The following is a 22,505-nucleotide window of genomic DNA, read 5'->3' as shown; positions in this document are numbered from 1 at the left end:
TTTTCACCTGCCGACTGAATTAATTCCTAAGTCCCCAACTTAATATACAAGACCTCCCCCACTTGCGTTTCCAGTCAAAATGTCTCTCCCTACTTCCTTCTGCACACATTTTAAGTCTCCTGATGGATGGAGTCTGAACTCACCTCACATTTTCCAGCTCCTATTTCCATCTAGAATATTCTTTGTTTTATGCCTTATTGTCAAAATCTTGCCATCTTGCAGACATCTCCTTTATATCACCTCACTTCTGAAGTCTGACACCTTTCTGTCCTGATTTCATATATACAAATTATTTTTACTAAAACTTTCTGTCCTTCTCTCTTAGTTTCTCTTAGGCGAAAGTTTTACCTCTCAGATAGCACCCATGCAAGGGTGGCATGTTATATTCATCCTCATGTGCTTAGCACAATGCCCTAGTGTGAAACAGGTATAAAATAAACATTTATTACACCAAATTCTATAGACAGTTTATAAGCTAGGATTTTATGTCAAAAATTTTTCATCTGTATACATAAGAAAGACTTATAAGTTTACATCAGCCTACCTGAATATCATTCTATAGCAGAGAAAGTCTTTCAAGACAAAATATTTTACTGTGTAATCACTCCTTAGGGAAGAGTTTAGAAACATTTAGATTATTGTGTTATATAAAAGAGTTGTTCTTATGTCAGAGGGTCATGGAAAATACTTATGATCTGTTGGTAATGCAGCTTGTATTTTCATTTCACCTTAACAGTATAATTTCAGAAGTTACCCTTGTGCATTATAAAAATGTGTTTAAAGTCATTAAAAACTAAAAAAAATCACACATGCATATTATTCTAGTAGCAAACATATCTGCAGTAGTGGCTATAGGAGTAGGCAGTGATGTTTAGCATTGTTATTTCTTCACCCAGAGATCTTAGGATTTGAAGATCAATACTACATCATTCAGTTGCTGCGGTGAATTAGGAGTGACTTGCCTTATCCTGAGAGGTTGAGAAAGATTTTTTGACAGAGATTATGTGGAAAGCCATGCCAGAGAAGCAAAATTCTGCACACCACACCACACCACATCACACCCCTCAACTCTTTTTTGGCACAGGAGGGGGTGAGTGGAACCAAACCAACAGTAACCTGCACCTCGAATATGAGATGAAGACAGGTGGCCACAGACAGCACACACAGCAGAGTAGTTAACTAACATCTTGTAACTTGTGAACAATAAAAACCAGAGAGGATGTCACTCAGAGAGCAAATGGAAAACACTGATCAATTAACAAGTCAATAGCGCAGGAAGCATAAACATTAAGTTAGGAAGTCAGGGAAGCCTCAGATGTAGCTTCAAATGGCTGGTCCCAGATGATGTTTATTGACCTGCTTGCCATAAACAGAGAGAAAATTGTTTTCACTTGGTCATCATGAGAAATGTTTGGGTTTGAAAACTTCTCTGCACTCTGCTCTGACCAGTTAAATATATTTATTTAGAAATCCACACAGATAATCGAATTCCATATTGGACTGAGTATAATTTCAGTGAATTTGCTAGTGGTTTTGTATTAGAACACTAATGGATATAGACCGCAGTGCGGTGAGGAAAGGGAGACCCTGTCCTTAGGAATCTGAAACCCAATGCTCAGGCTTTGCCTCCAATTGTTGGATGGTCACCAAAACTTTCCAGAAAACAGGTGTTCAACTTCTTGAAGAAAAATGGTGGTAGGTAATATCAATGTGGCTCTCTTTGACTCATTCATTATGACTAGAATCCATAGTCTGAATGGTTAGCATTTCCTCCCCAACCCCCCAGAAATGCTATCATGTGTTCCGAGCCATCTATACTTTGCCCCAAGCTACTTTTAGGGAAGGAAAGAAAACAACAATATCAACAACACTGACTTCATCTGTTGCTGGCATAGGGTTAGAGTTAGGGTTAGAGGTTAGGGTTAGGGTTAGGGTTAGGATAAGACCTGTGGGTCAAAGGGAGTGTACTTATTCCCGGTGAGTGACACTGAGGTTTTTCCTGACCCTAATCCTCTGAGAGAGGCCCCCCACAATCACCATCCCAACACTGCACTGATGCTGCTGTACATGTACCCCCCAGATGGTGCCATCCCCCAGCACCCTGTTCTTGGTGGTGGCCCTGGTGTGGTTACTAGGCAGCCTCACATGGCCTTTGACTTTATCCACTGAATAAGTCAGAAGGAGTCCAGAGCTGGAGGCATGTAAGTGCCTGGAGGACACGTGTTCCCTCTAGGTAAAGGACAGCCCACTGAGGCTTCAGGGGGAGGAATTACTCTGCAGAAGCAGGTGTGAACTCTTCGCTATTACAGAATCTCTTCTCAGTAAGGAGAGGAAGGTTGTGGAGTCTGCGACATCTAACATTAAAACACCCATGTGTCAGGAGGAAGAGGCAGGGCCATCACAGTGCCTAGCATTTAGTAGGCATCCAAGGAATATTTAAAATATTTAATAGAATTGCTTATAAAGCTACATGCTAAAATGAGAAATTCATTACAGCATAATTAGCTGTTGCTGAACATTCAGCCCCACCAAATTTATCAACTATAATAAATGATGGTTTCTTTTATAATTTAATTAAGAGATATTCGTTAAAGAAGTGTCTTGTACCCAGCATCAAGACTGTCATGAGGAGAGTAGGGAAGAAGCATAAGAAATGGTCTCATTCTGAACTGCTCATCCATCTCAAATAGACACCCAAGAGCTCACTGTCAATATGGAGAATATTTGCTTGAATTATCAGGAATCCCATGTGGAGAGCCCCCGAGTCTGGACTAGAAGGGAGAGATCTACTGTGGGAAGCTGGATTCATCTTGGTGAAACAAAGAGGGGTTAGTATTTGTACAGGGGAGGAGAGAGTCTGCAAAGGGCAGGGACAGGAATGAAGACAGGGTAGGTGTGACCTATGTGAGTGTTGCTGAGAAATCTGGCCCGGCTGGAGCAGGAGGCTTAAATCTTGCAAATCGGATAGAAATATACACTGTACACATGTGTACACATAGAGATCTCCATGGCCATGGCTCACTCTAGGAGTGTTTATTTTTTTATTTATGAAAATGACAAATCTTTGTTTAGGAGGAAGTCCCTCAAAAACCTAGCTATAATCCCATAAATCAGTGATTTTGTAATAGGTCCTGAGCTATTAAAACATGATTTCCCAGAATTTCAAGCAAAGGGATTTGCAAAAGAAACAGTTTCCTCTGAACCCAGCATTGTTAATTTTATCCTTGCCATAAATTTTCTGTTGGAGAAATCCCCAGGGAAAAGAAGCCAATGAAGCAGCTTCTGTTGAAATACCACAGTGAAGTGCTCAAGGACCTTTATTGAGTATATTTCTTTTTGAATGTTGAGGTGTTGTAGAACAGTTTCTACCATTTAGTACAATTTCTGTGTTACTTTCAACAGTTACATCTTTACAGATGTGGCTTGTTTAAAACATTACATTTGTGTCAAGTGCTTCTTAGGTTTTGGTGGTGGTTGTTTCTTCATTTATATTTTTGCATTTTCTCAGATTTTGCTTTTCCTCTCTATTCCTATTCATCACACTTGTGGTCTTTATCATTTCATGCTAAATTACTTCTGTTCTTCCCTCTCCCCCTCACCTTCTCCTCTTTCTCTGTCTCTCTCATTTATTGAGGTGTAATTTACATTCACTAAAACTCTACCCTTTTTAGGTAGGTAGTTCTGTGAGTTTGACAAACACACACAGTCATGTAAGCACCATCATAATCAAGATATATAATATTTTTATTATCCCACCCGAATTTCCATTATCCCCTTGTAGTCAATACCTTCCCTCTTTCCCCGACCCGTGGCAATCACTGATCTGATTTTTCTATGGTTTTACTTGCTCCAGATTGTTGTGTGATTGGGACCATAGAGTCTATGGCCTTTTGTGTCTGGCATCTTTCACATAGCATAATGCTTTTAGATTTATCCATGGAGTCACAAGTATCCATACTTGATTCCTTTTTAAAAATTAATTAATTTTTATTTACAATTGACACATAATAATTGTACATATTTATGGGGTACAGTGTCATGATTCTTTTTTATTACTAACAATATTCCATTATATAGATATGCCGTATTTATCTATTGGTCAGTTGATCAATAACTGGGTTGTTTGTTGCTTTGGGTGATTATGAATAAAGCTGCCATAAATATTTGCATACAGATCTTTGTGTGGATGTATATATTTGTTCCTCTTACTCCAGTCTCTTACTTGGCCATTGCACCTTCAGTGTGGCTGCCAATAAATCCTGCATTACCTTAAATATGTACTGAACACACTTCTGAAAACTGAATCACATTTTAATTGCATGGGTAACCCCTGTGGAAAGCAATGTGGAGACACCTTAAACAGATTCAAGTAGACCTACCATTCGATCCAGCAATCCCATTATTGGGCATCTACCCAGAAGAACAAAAGTCATTCTATAAAAAAGACACCTGCACCCGAATGTTTATAGCAGCACAACTCACAATTGCAAAGATGTGGAAACAACCCAAATATCCATCAATTCATGAATGGATTAGCAAAATGTGGTATATGTATACTATGGAATATTACTCAGCTATTAGAAATAATGGCGATATGGCATCTCTTTGGTTCTCCTGGAGAGAGTTGGAACCCATTCTATTAAGTGAAGTATCCCAAGAATGGAAAAATAAGCACCACATGTACTCACCAGCAAACTGGTTTCCCTGAGTGCACATTTGGAAATAATACCAACTGGGTATTGGACAGAGGTGGGGAGTGAGGGGAGGGGATGGGTGTATACCTACTTGATGAGTGCGATGTGCACTGTCTAGGGAATGGACACGCTTGAAGCTCAGACTCGGGGGGGATGGGGAAGCATGGGCAATATATATAACCTGAACTTTTGTACCCCCATAATGAGCTGAAAAAAAAAAAAAAAAGAAAATTCAGTTTCTCCTTATATGGACCAAAACTGTCTATGTGCAGTATACTTGCCATGGCTTATAGTCAAAATAGCTTATAGTCAAAAGACCTAGTTTTTTGTCCTGTATCACAATAGCATGTGAAGCAGTTAGCTCAAGGCAAGTAACCAAAACCTCTTTAACTCAGTGTCTTCTACCATAAAACAGGAAAAAATACCACCTCACAGGCTTGGAATGATAAATAAAATAATGCATGTAAAAATGTACAAAAAAAAAAAAAGATGTTCTTTGGCAATTCTATTTGTATTACGCCATCATGCTATAATTTGTGCTTTACAAATTTATGTAATTTCTTGGATTTGTGTAACATAGAGCGTACCTGTTGACAGTTAAAAAATCCAGAGTTTTCTTACTCACTTGATCAATATTTTATTTCTGGAATAATTTTTATTTGTTATAGCTTAGTACTTCCAGTTTGTTATAATAGAATTGAGTACAGACTTTGAGATTGCTTACCTGCAATCTCAAAATCAAAATGTTCTGCATACTTAAAGTTCAAGCCTAATTTTTTGGTGGCAAAACCTTACCTGACCTGAACTCACCTGGTAACAGAGAGGAGCGTGTTCCAGTTAGTGTGAGTTGTCCTGTCTGCTTTTGCACAGGGCCAGTGCCCTAGGGCCTGCTGCAAGTGTTACATCATGCAGGTAGTATGTGCTTTTCTGAAATCTGGAAAGTGGATTTTGAAGTGCATTTGGTTCCAAGAGATTTGGAAGAATATACCTTTTATCTGTGCCCTACACCTGTGGTCCCCAACCCCGGGCCACAGACTGGTACCAGTCCTTGGCCCGTTAGCACAGCAGGAGGCCAACGAGGCTTCATCATATTTACAGCTGCACCCCATTGCTCACATCACCTCCTGAACTCCACCCTGCCATGTCCCCCCCAGTCTACCCTCCCCCCAGTCCACCATTCATGGAAAAATTGTTTTCCATGAAAGAAGTTGCTGATGCCAAAAAGATTGGGGACCGCTGCCCTACACAACTGCCCTGCCTGTTTGGCATAACAGAATTTTGCTAGAAAATAGTTTTCAAACTTTTTGTACCGTGACCACATTAAGAAATACACTTTATGTCATGATCCAGTACAACATAAACATAGTTTCAAAGTTTCAAAAAAAAAAAGTTACTCTTACCACATGCAATACACTCTGATATTTTTTGTTCCATTTTGTTCTATTATATTTCAGAAAAAAGAAAATATTCATCAGTGCCCACTAAATTGATTTTATAATAAAGTAATTAGTCATGACCTGCATTTGGGAAGATGCTGAACTGGAGGGTGGTGCCCAGTGAGAGGCACAGTGAGCTAGAAAGCAAACTCAAAGTGTTTTCCTGTTTTAGCTGCTTACTATAAGCCATTCCTTACAAAAATAAAAAATGCTGATATTTCATGGCATTTGCAGACTCAGCCACATTAACAAATGAGAACTGCTCTGCCTCAAAAATGTGTGCTGTGGATTAGCTTCATAATCCTCACACTTCAGACCAAGCATATGGGGACCCCAAGACTGTGGTCCCCGCTACACTGGAGAAATCACTGACCTCCACAGTGGTAGGCTGTAGTGTAGACAAAGAAGATTTTACTGGCTTCTCATTTTGCAATAATTTACAAGAGCTTTGGAAGCCAATTAAAGAATCACAATAGGAGTTTGTTAGTCAGGGTTTGCTGGGGGAGCAAAGTTGCTCTGTTATGGGATAAAGAATTTATTCCAGGAATCAGGCTGTGCACAACTGCGGGTGGAGGAGTGAACGTCCAAGAGGAAAGTAGAGTCAGTCTGAGAAGTCAGGCATATCCAGCAGTTGAGGTGGGAGCCAATGGGCCTGGAGTTCATGGAAAAGTCCTCAGGAAGCTCTTTCCTCTGTGTGGTTGCCACTTCTGCAGGTTGGCAGACAAGCGCCAAGCATCTGAGGGAGGGCCTGGGACTGCTGTGGTCCCCTGGGCTGCTCTCAGGGATGAGAATGAGGACAGGGGACCTCGCTGACACCTCTTAATCTGTCACTACACTCACTATGCAAAGATCTCCAGAAACAATGGGCCTACTTCACTTGTACCTTCCACATCACACACAGGTATCTCTTTGGCCATTTCTAAATCAGAACCACGCAGGGCCTGGATTCTGGGAGCAGCCCGCATGTGACCAATTTAATATAGCACAGCACCTATGAGGTTACTCTAAAATGTAAATCATCATTCTAAGTACCTTTAGCCATCATCTTCCAAAGACACAGTGTAAACACTCATGATTAATTTCTCAAATCTGCAAAGAAAGAAATTATTGTCACAGTTTATATAATAGTTTAAAGGGGTCAAATATTTGGTCCAAAGCCTCAAAATAATTCATTATGAAAATCAAAAGATTTCTCAATGTAACCTCATCAAAATACTCTTCTATTAAATAGGCAGTGGTTCAGATTAATTTCCTGCTGTTTTCCTTATCTTTGAACATTTGTTCAGTGGTACTTTATTCAATGGACAAATTACAGAATAGATAGAACTTGTTCCAAAGGCTGAATTTGGAACCTAGAACATTGCAGGTGACAGAATCACCTGTGCACACCTGGGCTAAGCTCCATGTGTTCTCTTCTCCATCTCCTCCCTTTCAGTCTTCTTGTTGCCAAGAAGCAGTGAGGTGCTTCCCCATCTTTCCTTGCCTTTCAGTTTTTTTCTTTCTCTTAACAACTACTGAGATATTGGTGTCCTCAAAGTGTGTACATTAGGGGGACAGAGTGGCCCCTTGAATTGTTGACTGTGGTAGCATGCCAGGCCCCTGAGGAAGCTGGGTTTTGGGGGGAGAGGGGTCTCACAGAGATGTTGGTGAAAGTGCACCCAGCATGAGAAAGTGGCTCATTTGCCTTTCATTCGCTTGCTGAATGGCAAGGTTGGCAGGTTGGAGAATGCACAGCTGAATGAGATAGCTGCAGTGATTTGGAAATTAGTTACATGAAGCAAATCATTGATTGGGCAAGTAACTAAATATGTTAAGGATAATGGGAGCCAGGTTTCTAACTATCAGAGCAAAGGTTTATAAGACAAAGGCTAGAAAGAATCCCAAAGTATTAAATTGAAATTGAATGTATCAAGGTAAACACATGGGTTTTTAAAATACATATGTACACTACTCAGCTATAAGAAACAATGGTGATATAGCACCTCTTATATTTTCCTGGATAGAGCTGGAACCCATTCTACTAAGTGAAGTATCCCAAAAATGGAAAAATAAGCACCACATGTACTTACCATCAAATTGGTTTCACTGATCAATACCTAAGTGCACATATAGGAATAACATTAATTTCATGTCAGGCAGATGGGAGCAGGGAGGAGGGGATAGGTGTATACATACACAATGAGTGCGATGCTACCAGTCTAGGGGATGGACAAGCTTGAAGCTCTGACTCCGGGGGGTGGGGGGGCAAGGACAATGTACGTAACCTAAACTTTTGTACTCCCATAATATGCTGAAATAAAATAAAAAATACATACATGCATATATGGAAATAGTTATAAAGATACATTTTTGTGTATCGGAATATACATAAATATCTGTTTCCTATCTCTGTCTAGGGTCCAGAAGCAATGACACACCAGTGACAATGCTCACTTCGAGTTCCCAGCTCTGAACACCATGCTCCACTAAAAGAAAACAGGGCTTTTTGGAGAAATGGGACCCAGAGACTAGAAGGTCTGGGAACAGAGAAAGTAGATGAGGCTAAAGATCTTACTATGTCAGAAAGTAGGACAGTGTTCCATGAATGACAGGGACAACATGAAATAGCCAACTCGAGGGGCTCTCACAACTCAGGGGCTATTTGAGCATCAAAATAGATAATAATAGTTGCAAAATACAACCCATCTAATAAAATAAGAATTCATGAATCCACACTGATGTTAATAAGCTAAGTTATTAATTAATTGGAAATAAGTGGAAGTGCTTACTTGCATTCATAATGATGAATACAGTTAATCACCATTTGGCAGCCCTTGTAATGGTAGTTGATACAGACAGGAGTTATTAATGACTGCTAAGGTTGGTGGGTGGACATTTGATAAGGAATACGATATTGATGTAATTTTAGAAAATCTCCCCACAAAATTCAAATCAGATACAAATGTAAAAATAGTGACTTCAGCAGGGATGCAGGCACACAGCACCTTGACCAAGAGATCAAGGTGGAATGGATCGGAATCATGTGCCTCCTGGTGTGTAGCACTGGGAGGTGCACAGCACCACTTCTGTGTACTTTTTTTGCAAGAGTGTATGAACCAGGTTGAAGGTTATTCTATACAAGGAAAGTCTGTACTCATTCCGATTGTCAAGGGAGTGAAAGGCAAAGAAAGACTGAGGAGTTTTCCTGGACCAAAGGAGACTGATGAAACACAAAAGCTGAATGCAACACATACTCCTGGATAGGAAGAGTACAAGACATTGAGGCATATTTGGTGAAATATGAATGGAGTCTGTATACCAGATGGCAGTGCGGTGTTGGATGGCAATGTAGTGCTGGGTGGCAGTGCAGTGTTGCATGGCAGTGCTGTGTTGGGTGGCAGGGTTGTGTTGGGTGGCAGTGCTGTGTTGGGTGGCAGTGCTATGTTGGGTGGCAATGTTGTATCAGTATTGATTTCCTGATTGAGAAGGTTGTATGGTGTTAACGTAGGAGAGGGTTTTTATTTGGGGTAAGTACTATAGTCTTCCCTTATTTGCAGTTTCGCTTCCAGCAATTTCAGTTACCTGTGGTCAATAGTGGTCTGATAATAAGTGAGTTCAGTACGATAAGATATTTTGTGAGAGATCACATTCATGTAACTTTAATTATGGTATAGTGTTATAACTGTTCTGTTTTATTATTAGTTATTGTTGTTAATCTCTTGCTGTGCCTACTTTATAAATTAAACTTTATCATAGCCATGTACGGATAGGAAAAAAATAGTATATATAGGGTTTGGTAGCATCTGCAGTTTCAGGCATCCACTGGTGGTCTTGGAATGTATCCCCTGAGGATAAGGGGTGACAAAAATGCACACAAAATGGAGATAGTTTGTCTTGACTCATCTTACACAAATGCACGAAACACCATCAGCACACACTGTATATGGACTGAGCTCCTACGTGCTTGATTTACCACATTGTGTGTGTGTTTGTGTGTGTGTGTGTGTGTGTGATCTTTTTATCAATCTCCCAAAGTGCTCATTCTGTTTACACATTCTCTCTTGCCTGAGGTTTTCTTCAGATCCTGGATTAATTTTCCTCTGGATTCTTTGGACTTGACATTTTGTTTTCTCACTACTTTTAAACTCATATGCTTGATTTGAATAGGAACAAACACTGGATCATATTTAAGCCCAGCTCACAGTCCTGCCACTCCCAAATCCAGCTTCTGCCACTCACCCAAAATTCTCCTGGCAAGACAGGTAGGGGCACAGCCAGTGTCTCAGTTTACTCTCACACCCTTAAGAAGGATGCAATATATTCTTCAATTTATAATTTAGGAAACTGAGAAACATGCCCTATGTTCACATAACAAGAAAGTGGCTTATAAATGTTCCCCAATACCTCTTCCAATGCCTGACCTGGGCCTTGGTACCTTTCACATCTACCTCCTACCATTCATTCTCATCTTTTATATCACAACAAAATCAGTTTGCTTGTGATTCCCTGGACACACCAAGCTGCTTCAGACATTCTTCATAACCCACCTCAGATTTCACCAACTGAGGGAACTTTCCCATTTGGCTCTTTGACAGTAGAGTTAATCATTCCCTCTTTTTTTGCTAAGCCTTCCACATGCATGTAATTTTGCTTTCATCTGTCCTTCAGGAATTTATTTGCTCCCTTGTCAGCCTTTCCTGCTATACACAGTGTCATTCTCAGCACTGTCAGCCTAGGGCCTGGCAAAATGTACGTGATATGATAGATGCTCACACATATTTGTTGAATTAAATTAGCAGGAATGGGTTCAATTTGAGGTCTTTAAGTCCAAAGTTCATGCTGTTTTCTTTATTCTTTGTTATCTTCCAATAGTGACATACAGAGCTTGCTTTTCTCCTTATCCAGTATGTATAAAGAGGATGAATCTGCTACTCTGTCACAGCCCTCCACTGTGTATCTTATTTTCTTTTTAGCAAAATGAATTTTAGTTCATTTTTCTCAAGCTATTCAATACACTAATTCAAGGAGAAGGGAACATCTGATATGATGCATCATGTTTATTGCCAGTGTGGTTGAAGGGTGGAGATTTCTGATTGTCTTTTGTGTTGTCCTTGTAGCCCTACCTCCAATGAGCCTGGTGACTCACCAGCTGGACTGTGAGACAGTGCTTTGCTTTTCATTTGGAAGGTGAAACACTTTCTTCGATTCACATGGTGTGGCTCTGTTTTTGCGAATGTTATGGTGGAGTTTTCTCCTATTATGCATAAAGGATTTGGGGACTCCAAACAACAATCAATAGGAATGGGTATGGTTGAGGGAAGATGGAATATCCTTTGCAAACTCAGAGAAAGTAAGAAAAAAATAAATGCATTTTGGCACTATTCAGAATAGCCAAGATACAGAATCAACCTGTGTCCATTAGTAGATGAATGGATAAAGAAAATTTCAATGCAGTACTATTCAGACTTAAAAAAAAAAAAAAAGAAATTATGTTGTTTGTACCAAAATGGATGGAATTGGAGCACATTCTGCTAAGTGAAGCAAGCCAGGTTCAGAAAGACAAATACCACGTGTTCTTACTTATGTGTAGAATCTGAAACAGTCAAACTCAAGGAAGAAGATAGTAGAATGGTGGTCACAGAGGCCGGAGGGGGGGGCGGGGGGGGGGTTGTGAGAGGAATGGGGAGATGATGGTCAAAGAGTACAAAGCCTCAGTTAGGAGGAATAAGTTCCAGAGATCTGTTGTACAGCATGGTGACTTATAGTTGATAACAATGTACCATATATTTGAAAATTACTAAGAGATATTTTAAGTATTCTCACCACAGATAAATGATAACTATGTGAGGTATGCATGTGTTGAATAGCTTGATTGAGTCATTCCACAATGTATACATATATCAAAGTATCATGTTGTATATATACCATAAATATATACAATGTTTATTTGCCAATTAAAAAATAAATAAAATGAACTTTTTCTGATAGTATATGCTGTCTACATTTTACATATTTAAATGTCATTTTATTTGTAATATGAAGGTAATATATTAGATATTTTAATGTCCTTAATAAAAACAATTTATCAATTCCCAAACATTGTTTTTGAAATATTACTAGTTGATGAGATTTAAAAGCTTGCCCTCCCTCCCCCCCAAAAAAGACAAATGCACGAAGAGGCAGAACAGCTCCCCAGAGCTGGGTGGAGGACAACTGAGGGAAGTCCTTGGGTCACTGCACTTTTATCATTATTTTTGATAAGCAATAAGAAAGTATTTCTGGGATTTCAGAATAAAGAGAAGCTGCTATGTCCTTCCCTTGGCGATAGTCTTGTCATGGTCACAAAATCAGCACATATAAACACAGTGGAAACTCTCAGGCACATGGAAAGGGTGACAAGATGAGAGACCAATGGATACAGTCTATGACCTTGTCCTTTACATAAATATTACTATCAACAAGTTTGGAAAAGCACACATTAGTTTGATTGGGATAAGTGTAGAAGAGGATGGTGAAAATCTCCATGTACCCGTGGAGATCCAGAAGTTGAAACAACTGTCACTGTCTAGGGTAGTGAGGAGTCCTGAAGGAGTGCCAGTTCAGAGGCAGCAAGGAGTGAGGTTGAGGGTGGCAGGAAAGAGTGCCATGTGGGGCTGGGCATTGGGTAGAGGACTTTGGATATGAAGCTTTAGGGTTTGGGCATTTTTTGGGACCTTACTAAGAGAGTCACAAGGCAAAAGGGGTGAGTTTTATTGTTACTGTTTCTGTGTTTTGTTTTGTTTTTGGTTCACTTGTTTGTTTTAGTAGTTCAATAGCAGCAGTGGTGCACAGGTATATGTTTAACAGCCAGCTCTCTAGGGGAAAAAATGCCTGATTTGCAGCATTTGCCAATTTCCACAATGTAATGCTCCCATGATGGTTGATTCTGAGCTAGTAACATATCATCCCTGAGCACAGAGTTAGGGAGAGCCAGTACCAGGCAGCCCCAAGGCACTCCTGAGGAGCAGAGTATATGAGGAAAACATGTGATGCTCCCTTTGGCCCTGCATCCTACTGTCAATTCTGTGAATGCTCTCCATCAGTGCCAGGGCTTTAGGACTCTTAATGGATCCACTGCTTCATAAATAGCACAAGTGAAAACCCAGAAATACATTGATAGAAGAATAAAGTGTTGTGTGTTCCAAATGAAAATTTGCAACTCTCACAATGATTTAAGTGGATGAAAATATCCAAGCAGTGTATTAGCTTTAAAGTAATCATACAAATCCAGAAAAACAAAAGTAGACTCTCTGTGTGAACTTCAAAAACCATTTTAATAGTTCTTATTCATTTAAAAAATGATCAGTTGATATATTAATAATTTTATTGTAATCCAATTGAAATTGACCTTTTTACCAACTCTGAACCAAAGGATTTTCCCCCAAAAAAGAGTTGCATGAATGGAGTTCTTCTTTATGAACTTCTGAAGATTACTGTGATGGTATTCTTACCTATATGCTTCTCAGTAGTACTTGAAAGTACAACATTTTTCTCCTTTCCTGGTCCCATCTAAATTTTACTGCTTCCTTATTTTTGATACTTGTGGTCAAAATAAAATTTTACAGTTGGAAAGAACTTGAGAAGTCATTTTGTAAGGGGAGAAACTGAAGCTCGGAAAAATAAAGTGTTTTGCCCATGAATACCCACCTGTCTACCTTCTTCTGTGGACTTTGACAGGAAAATGGTAATTGAATTTGGTTAATGAGTCAATCAGACCAAATAAATCACAGCCAATAGTGTATCAATTGGTCATTATCTTTCCCAGTCAAGGTAATTGATGTACTGTCTTTCAGATATGTTTTACACAAGAAATTCTAAGCAGTATGACTATTCTGACTTTTAAAAATAATATGAAGTATTAAAGATAACACTTTTGTGTCCACCAACCAGCCTTCAATAAGCTTAAAAACTTGGCATCACCAATATATTCAGTTGATTGTGTACCTCTCCCCTGACTTGAAATAGATGTTGATCATGTTTGTGTAGTTCTTCATGTATGAATTCCTAAACAATCTATATTTTGCATGCTTTCTACTTTTTTTTTTGCCCACCATCATGTGTGTGAAATACATTCATATTCGTAGATGTAGACCTAGATCACACATGCATTTACACTCATTTATTACTTTATAGTATTTTATTTAATGGATAGGCCATAATTTAATCTTTTTATTCTCCTCTTTATGGTTATGTAGATTATTCCTAAGTTCCAGTTTCCTTGAGTCCCTTTCAAGAGCTATAATCACTGTCTGAACAAATAAGATCAGTACAGCTGTAACAAGATTGAAAAGGAAATGTTTGCCTGTTTAAGGGAACATGATGTTTGAAGTGGTTTAATATATGCTTTTATGTATGAAAATGTCATTGTCGTATGCCTGGAAAACAGTGCAATTTAAGTTAACATTTTATGGGGAAATGTACACATTGATCTCATTGATTTATTAAAACAGGACTTCTATGCAAAACCTGGTTAGCTTGATTCCAAATGCAAAATTTACTTGAATAAAATTTAATTTATTGTTAAATGACCTGTAATGTATACTTTAATTAGTTTAGAGAGCCTTACACATATATTTACTCAATGCTGTGCACTGTCCCTGGATAATCTAATTTACTCTCTTGACTTTGGCAAACATGCGAGAGGAGAAATATCAAATCTAACCCTTCAGCTGCAACTTCTCTCCCAGGCACAAATTCCATGTGGTTCCAATTAGAACTATTGCCTCTGCATCTGAGAGTCCTAACCACACCTCCCATTCACCATGAAAATACCACCTGCAATACCGGCAACCAAATCACTATTCCTCATATGGCCTCAGCTTCCTTGGTGCTCATGTTCCTCTTTTGTTCCAAACCCTTCTGTAGTTCTGGTTATATGAATTTTTCACAAAAAAATCTGAGCTTAGTTTGGCCTGACCTTAACTTATCTTTCTGACTTTGTGTCTTTGATATATCTTTATAATTTACACTCTATGCTTACAGACAGTGCCTGGCACAAAGTAAATGTTTAATAAGCTTTTTTGAATAAGTGAATAAAAAATTCTACCAAATTGAGCCATTTAATGTTCATCAGATATGCTTCATATCTCTTGTTTTGAAATGTTTTCTCCAACGTTATTTATTTAATAAAAGTGAATATGTGTTTTAATGATTTATAATTTCCAATTTTGACAGTGAAATCTGCACATGCAAATAACTGAGACTTTGTTCATGAACTCTCTCAGATCTCCATGCCATTCCCAGGCAACAGTAATGTTCTCTCTTCTAAGTTTTTGTGTTTTATCTTCCCTGAACTAAATTACAGAGCTCTTTGAGGTAGGCATCTCATCTAATTCTTCAATAGTGCTTTGCACAAACTCCTGTCACAGGAATTAAAGAGTAAATATTTGAAGAGGCAAGGATATTCCTAGAGCTAGCATGCATCCAGCCAGCCTTCACTGGTCCTCCATGCTGCACCACCTACCACGCTGGTGCCAGGGATGCAGAGATGAAATAGGCAGGGGCTGTTGTCAGGCAGATTGGTAAGCAGTGAGCAACATAAAGTGATAAACATTCTGTGCCGGCTCATATGTGCGGGATGGCAGGCATCTAAAGGAGGAAATGCTCAATTCTATTATGGAATGCATGTGGAGGGGAAAGGTAGGAAGGGCTTCCCAGTGGAGAGGGCAAGTGAGTCTGGAGAGACGAGGAGAATCTAAAGCATTCTGGGAGAAGGGCACTGTTGGCCAAGGGAGAAGACTGCACACTAGCTCAGGGGGAAAACACTTGCATATTCCGGGTATGTGCATTCACTATGACTGGAATTTGGGGTAGAAGAAAATCAAAGCAAGAGATAAGATAAACAGGACCTGGAACGGGGAGGGCCTCCTGTCATATGGATGTTTCCTGTAGGCTGTGGAGTTAACATGATCAGCTTTATGCTTCTGAAAACTAAACTCTCGTAGTAATGTGGAGGCCTGATTGGCAGAGAAAACAACCTGAAACAAAATAATCAGAATGCTGTTGCAGTAATCCAGAGGCCAGACAGACTGTGGATATAAGGAGGAGTAGAGGTAAGAGAAATGATACGAAGGCAAAAGCTCCTCTGGGTTTTCGGTGAGAGAATGGGAGCTTCCAGGTTCTCTCTTGGTTACTAGCTAGATGACAGCACTGTTTTTCAAAGTTAGGAATATAGGAGGAAGAGTCGATTTTGGCATAGAGATAAGGTTTAGTTTTGAAAAGCTATGGAATACTGAAGTGGAGATACCTAGTAGGAAAATGAATATCTGCTAATGTTTCTCAGGGGGCAGGTTGCACTGGGTGTGTAGATGTGTAAGTCATCATGTAGATGCAGATTGGAGCCTTGGGGATGGATGTGTCCTCCAGGTTGACCAGGTAGAGTTAGAAGAAAAATAAATGAAGAACTACAGAACCTTGTGGACTTATCAACCTTTTAAGGAGGAAGTAGAAAAGAGGAGTATGGAAGGCACAACCCAACTCAAAACTTCTTAGTGAGATTTCCCAGCAACATGAGTTTTTAAGGATATTCAGAAGTAGGCAGAGAATTAGAAAAGAGATGTAAGAAAACCGAGGGAGAGAGGATTCAAGAGCAGAAGTTTATCTTGCTTGTCAAATGCAGCACAGAGGTAGAGTGGGATGAGAATTGGAATGGATCACTTGGGCCTTGTGGTTGAGAGAGCTCGGATAGCCCCTGAGAGGGCATTTTCAGTGCAGTCGTGGGCAACGAGGCCTGTTGCATTAGGTAGAAGATGGGTGAGGTGAGGACATGGTGCAGTGAGTGTTGGTTGTACTCAGAAGACGGCTCCAAAGAGAAAGTGAGATGATAACAGGTCTGAGTCTGCTGCCAGGCTCTGGTCCTGACTGTGTTGAGCCAGTCATTTAAAACTGGTCAGTTTCCACAATCTGTAGGATAAGGAAAGGGACTAGACTATTTCCAATTCTCTTCTAACTCTGTAATTTCAATGACTGACTACTGTGAATGGATGGATAACTGAGTGATTGGATGAGGGAATGAAATGACATGTCATTGATTTCTAAAATTATTAGAGGTTTATTAACAACTAAACATATAGAGAATATATGTGTATAACTACACATGTTAATATAGTTTCCAAATTATTCATTCATTTCAGTCAAAACCAGACCAGTGAGCATTCTCTAGCCCAGCATTTCCCAAAACCTGTTCCGTGAACACTAGCTCTGTAGAATGTAATATTAATAGGTGTTAGATGAAATTTTTAGGAAATTGTTTTGTGGTCAAATCAATTTAGTTGTTCTACAACAGAACTTCTCAAGCCTTTTGGTGCAATAATATGCATTGTGTATTTCTAACACTTTACCAATGACTGTTTTTTTTTCTTTTGTCTTGACACATAACATTTCTGAGGACTAGCATTATGATGGATATACTTTAGTAAAACACTGGTCTAAATAATGAAGAAGGAAACTTTATTGATAAGACGGTCTCCAAATGACATGTCAGTCAGACCTGTTTGTTTTACATACGCTTCATTATATTTTTCAAAAGCATCATTGTTCCTGCAGTAGCAGTTATTATGAATGCCCTGCTTTGTTAACTCAGCAAGCCAAGAGCAGAAGTTAATAGTTTAGCACCTACATGGCTGAATGATTCCATTCTAAGTAGGGATCACAGCCCAATCCTGGATTCAGTAGCTGAATTCCATCACAGTGGGTGGAGTGATTGCTTTTGCAAACGACATTCATTTATATCCTTAATATATGTGTGCTATAAAATGTCTCTTTTGGGACCAAGAAGCACAAAGCTGAGACTGTTGCTTCAGAGTGACTGTTTGCAAATTGGAAGCTTAATGCAATCCACAGGTGGGAAAGGTATAAGGCTTTGGCTTAACTCTTTCTCTTGTGGTGCAATAAGACGCTGAAGCCGCAGCTGGAGCTCTTGTTACCTTTCCTTAAAAACTCTTTTCCCTGCAATTCCGCTTGGTTGGTGCTTTTCATAAAATGCCACAGTCAATTTGTTTTCCATGAAAGAGCTATGATAATCTATTGCCAAAAATCCACCTGAGTAGTACTAGCCTGCTCCCCTGACCTCCACCCCACACAGGAACAACCACTCAAGCCTGGCCTTTGTTCTTTGGTCTCTTTCCTCCACTGCCTACCCCCCTTTTTTTCTCATTCTAATATTAGTTCTAGTTTACTCTCTTACATCACATTAGGCATATTTTAAAAGCATACTACAAATTTCTGCATTTTTCCTATGATAAAATCAATTGTCATATTTCATTATTATAAATGTAGTTTGGATGAAGCTCTCTTGATTGAATTTTCTTACTGTTGTCCCAAATGAAAGGAATTTGCTACTTTTTAAAACCTCAGAAACAACTGTGTTTGTTTTTTTTTTTATGGGGTAAGAATTTAGAGCCATCTGTAAAAATGAAGCTTTTACAGGGAAGTATCCCTTTCAGACCATTTTTTCTATTGATATGTAATAATTATACATATTTATGGGGTACATGTGATATTTGATATATGAATACAATGTATAATGATCAAATCAGTGCATTTAGGATATCCATCACCTCAAACATTTATCTTTTTTTGTGCTGGGAAAATTCCAAATCTTCTCTTCTAGCTATTTGGAAATATGCAATAAACTATTGTTAACTATAGTCATCCTACTGTGCTAGAGAACCCTAGAACTTATTCATTCTGTCTAACTGTATTTTCATACCCCTTAACCAACTTATTTTCATGTCTCCTCCCACTTCCCAGCCTCTGGTAACCCTATTCTATTCTCTATATCCATGAAATCAACTTTTTTAGCTCAGACATATGAGTGAACACATGTAATATTTGTCTTTCTGTGCCTGGCTTGTTTCACTTAACATAATGTTAAGTTCCATCCATGTTGCTGCAAATGACAGGATTTAATTCTTCTTTTGTGGCTAAATAATATTCCATTGTGTATATATGCCACATTTTCTTTATCCATTTGATAGTCACTTAGGTTATTATATCTTGGCAATTGTGAATAGTGCTGCAATAAACATGGGAGTGCAGATATCTCTTTGATATACTGATTTCCTTTTTTTTGGATATATATCCTCCAGTGAGATTGCTGGATCATTTGGTAGATCTATTTTTAGTTTTCTGAGGAAACTCCATGTTATTTTCTATAGTAGCTATACCAATTTACATTCCCACCAACAGTGTATGAGGATTCCCCTTTCTCCATCTGCTCCCTTGCCAGCATCTGTTATTTTTTGTCTTTTCAATAATAGCCAGTCCATCTAGGGTGAGATCTCATTGCTGTTTTGATTTGCGTTTCTCTGATGACTAATGATGTTGAGCATTTTTTCATATACCTGTTGGCCATTTGTATGTCTTCTTTTGAGAAATGTCCATTCAGCTCATTTGCCCATTTTTTTTTTATTTCATCTTATTGTTATGGGGGATACAGAATTGCAGGTTACATACATTGCCCATGTACCGCCTTTCCCCCCAAGTCAAAGCTCCAGGCGTGTCTGTTCCCCAGACAGTGCGCAATGCACTCATTATGTAGGCATACACCCATCCCCTCCCCCCACCCCTCACCTCAGTCTGATATCTGATTGGTGTCGTTCCCAGATGTGTACACATCAGATAAAGGACTGATAACAAGAATCTATTTAGAACTCAGGAAAATCAGCAAGAAAAAATCAAACAACCCTATCAAAAAGTGGGCAAATGACATGAATAGAAATTTCTCAAAAGAAGATATAAGAATGGCTAACAAACATATGAAAAAATGCTCAACATCCCTAATCATCAGAGAAATGCAAATCAAAACCACAATGAAATATCACTTAACCCCAGTGAGAATGGCCTTTATCAAAAAATCCCAAAACAACACATGTTGGCGTGGATGTGGAGAGACAGGAACACTCATACACTGCTGGTGGGACTGCAAACTAGTGCAACCCCTGTGGAAAGCATTATGGAGGTATCTTAAACAGATTCAAGTAGACCTGCCATTTGATCCAGCAATCCCATTATTGGGCATATACCCAAAGGAAAAAAGGTCATTCTGTAACAAAGACACATGTACCCGAATGTTTATAGCAGCACAATTCACAATAGCAAAGATGTGGAAACAACCCAAATGCCCATCAATACATGATTGGATTAGTAAGCTGTGGTATATGTATACCATGGAATATTACTCAGCTATAAGAAATAATGAAGATACGACATCTCTGTGGTTCTCCTGGAGAGAGTTGGAACACATTATATTAAGTGAAGTATCCCAAGAATGGAAAAACAAGCATCACATGTACTCACCAGAAAATTGGTTTCCCTGATCATCACCTAAATACACATTTGCCCATTTTCTAATCAGGTTATTTGTTTTTTTGCTATTAAATTGTTTGAGTTCTTTATACAGTCTAACTATTAATCCCTTTTCAAATGAATAGTTTGCAGATATTTTCTCCCATTCTGTAGGTTGTCTCTTCACTCTGTCGATTGTCTCCTTTGTTGCACAGAAGCCTTTTAGCCTGATGTGATCCCGTTGGTCTATTTTTGCTTTTGTTGCCTGTGCTTTTGAGATCTTACCCAAAATATCTTTGCCCAGACAAATTTCCTAAAGCATTTCCCCAGTGTTTTCTTCTATAAAAGTAGTTTCATAGTTTCAGACCAGAACAATTTTTGCAATGCAAATTAGATTGGACTAAGGATTGATTCCTAGAAGATCTTAGATTAGAAGACTCTTTATTTAATTTTTAACTTTCATGTATATTATAGTGATAAGAAATAAATGGAAACATTCCATGTATAATAGTAGTTGACTAGTTAAACAAATAGTCTCTGCCCATGAGCATGATGATGTATGAAGTCATCAATGAATTGTGAAAACGTTAGTGACACATTAAATGAACAAATCATTTTCAAAACAATAGGGAAAATACGAGTTTAGTTTTGTTAACTATAATTATGCATGTCTACATAGAGAAGGAAGATTATAAGGGAAGGCCATGTGGGTACATACATGAGAATAGTGGTTGAGAACATAAATTTGGACTTAAAGGGAGTGGAGTATAATTCTATTCTCCACCTATATGGCCTTTGGGAAGTTAGATTGCCCTTTGAACCCTTAGTTTTTTCATATGTAAAAGGAGGATATTAATGCCTAACCTTATATGGTGGTTGGTTGAATTAAATAATATGTGCAAGGCTCTTGGCACATCAGTAAGAGATAGATATTATTACCAAAATGTTTTTATTTACCAAAATGTTATTTCCAGATGATGGGGGTCTTCCTATTTATTATTTTAAAATATTGTTATCAAAATATATAATATATAGTATATAATATAAATGAATACAGTGTGTAATCATGTAAAGCGTATATGAATATATATGTGTGTGTGTGTATTTTACATGCTCTATATCCCTATCTTTTACTTCCTGTCCCTAAACAAGTTTTATCTCTGACAAACATTTTTGAAAAGGCTTAAACCTCTTTTGAAGTACTTTTCTTAATTTTCCCACTGGTCATCTCATCTCCTCTAAAAGTTTCAGGACAAGCACAGGCCCTTGACTCCTCTGCCAGTATCTTCCCCACTCTGAACTCATTTTGTAAACCTAAGTCTTCATATCACTCAGTCATTTCATTGGATTTTCTTGCCCGAGTTTATTCCTTATTATATAGGCAAGCAAAGAACATTCCAGGAGTCACTCTTCATGTGGCTTTTAATACCAGCAGTAAGTACTGCAGCTATGGCACCACACTTCCACACAGTGCTAGGAGCCCAGTTGCTCAGGACTGCAGCAGCACACGGGACAGTTGTCTTGCACTGCAGTGAGGGACATGGCTGGCCTGTGTCATGTGCTGACTGGTGCGAGAAGTCTGCAGTGGCTGTGAAGCTCTGTTGTCTACACTCACAGCAGAGTGAGCTTAGCCAGAACACATTTCAGCTGAGGTGATTTGTGCTGGCCAACCATGCTGGCAACTCAATATACTGCCTCTTATTCCCATATTCATTTTCCTTGGATGTCTCCCAAAATCACAGATGGTGTCTATATTACCTTCCCAAACAGGTCCCTCCTCCTCCCCCAGTTGGAGACCTTTCTCCTCTCCACCTCACTCTCTGGCCTTTGCCGCCTGCTATATCATATTTGTTTCACAGTCTCAGTTTTAACAACAAATGTCGTGTCAGTGTGAAAATTATCTAAATGTCAGTTGATGCTGCTGTTCTCAAAATGTAAGCTTGAGTGGAAATATGTGTTTCATACTTTACAAAGAACCTCTGTGTACGTTGTTTCATACATATGTATTCATCTTTTTTCTAAAGTCATGACCTATTATCTCATGTTACTTGAATAAGATTCAGAAGACAAA

At 38.8% G+C, this 22,505-nt stretch overlaps 1 protein-coding gene across 3 annotated transcripts in view; it reads left to right on the top strand.

Moving 5' to 3' along the window:
• Positions 1–22,505, top strand: part of PIEZO2 (piezo type mechanosensitive ion channel component 2) — a 459,581-nt gene that overhangs the window by 245,393 nt on the left and 191,683 nt on the right. The window lies entirely within an intron of this gene.

This window comes from Eulemur rufifrons, chromosome 5 (genome assembly GCF_041146395.1).
Source record: "Eulemur rufifrons isolate Redbay chromosome 5, OSU_ERuf_1, whole genome shotgun sequence".
Lineage (NCBI taxonomy): Eukaryota > Metazoa > Chordata > Mammalia > Primates > Lemuridae > Eulemur > Eulemur rufifrons.
Note: the sequence above shows the minus strand (reverse complement) of the source record. Positions and strands in the feature narration are given on the sequence as shown.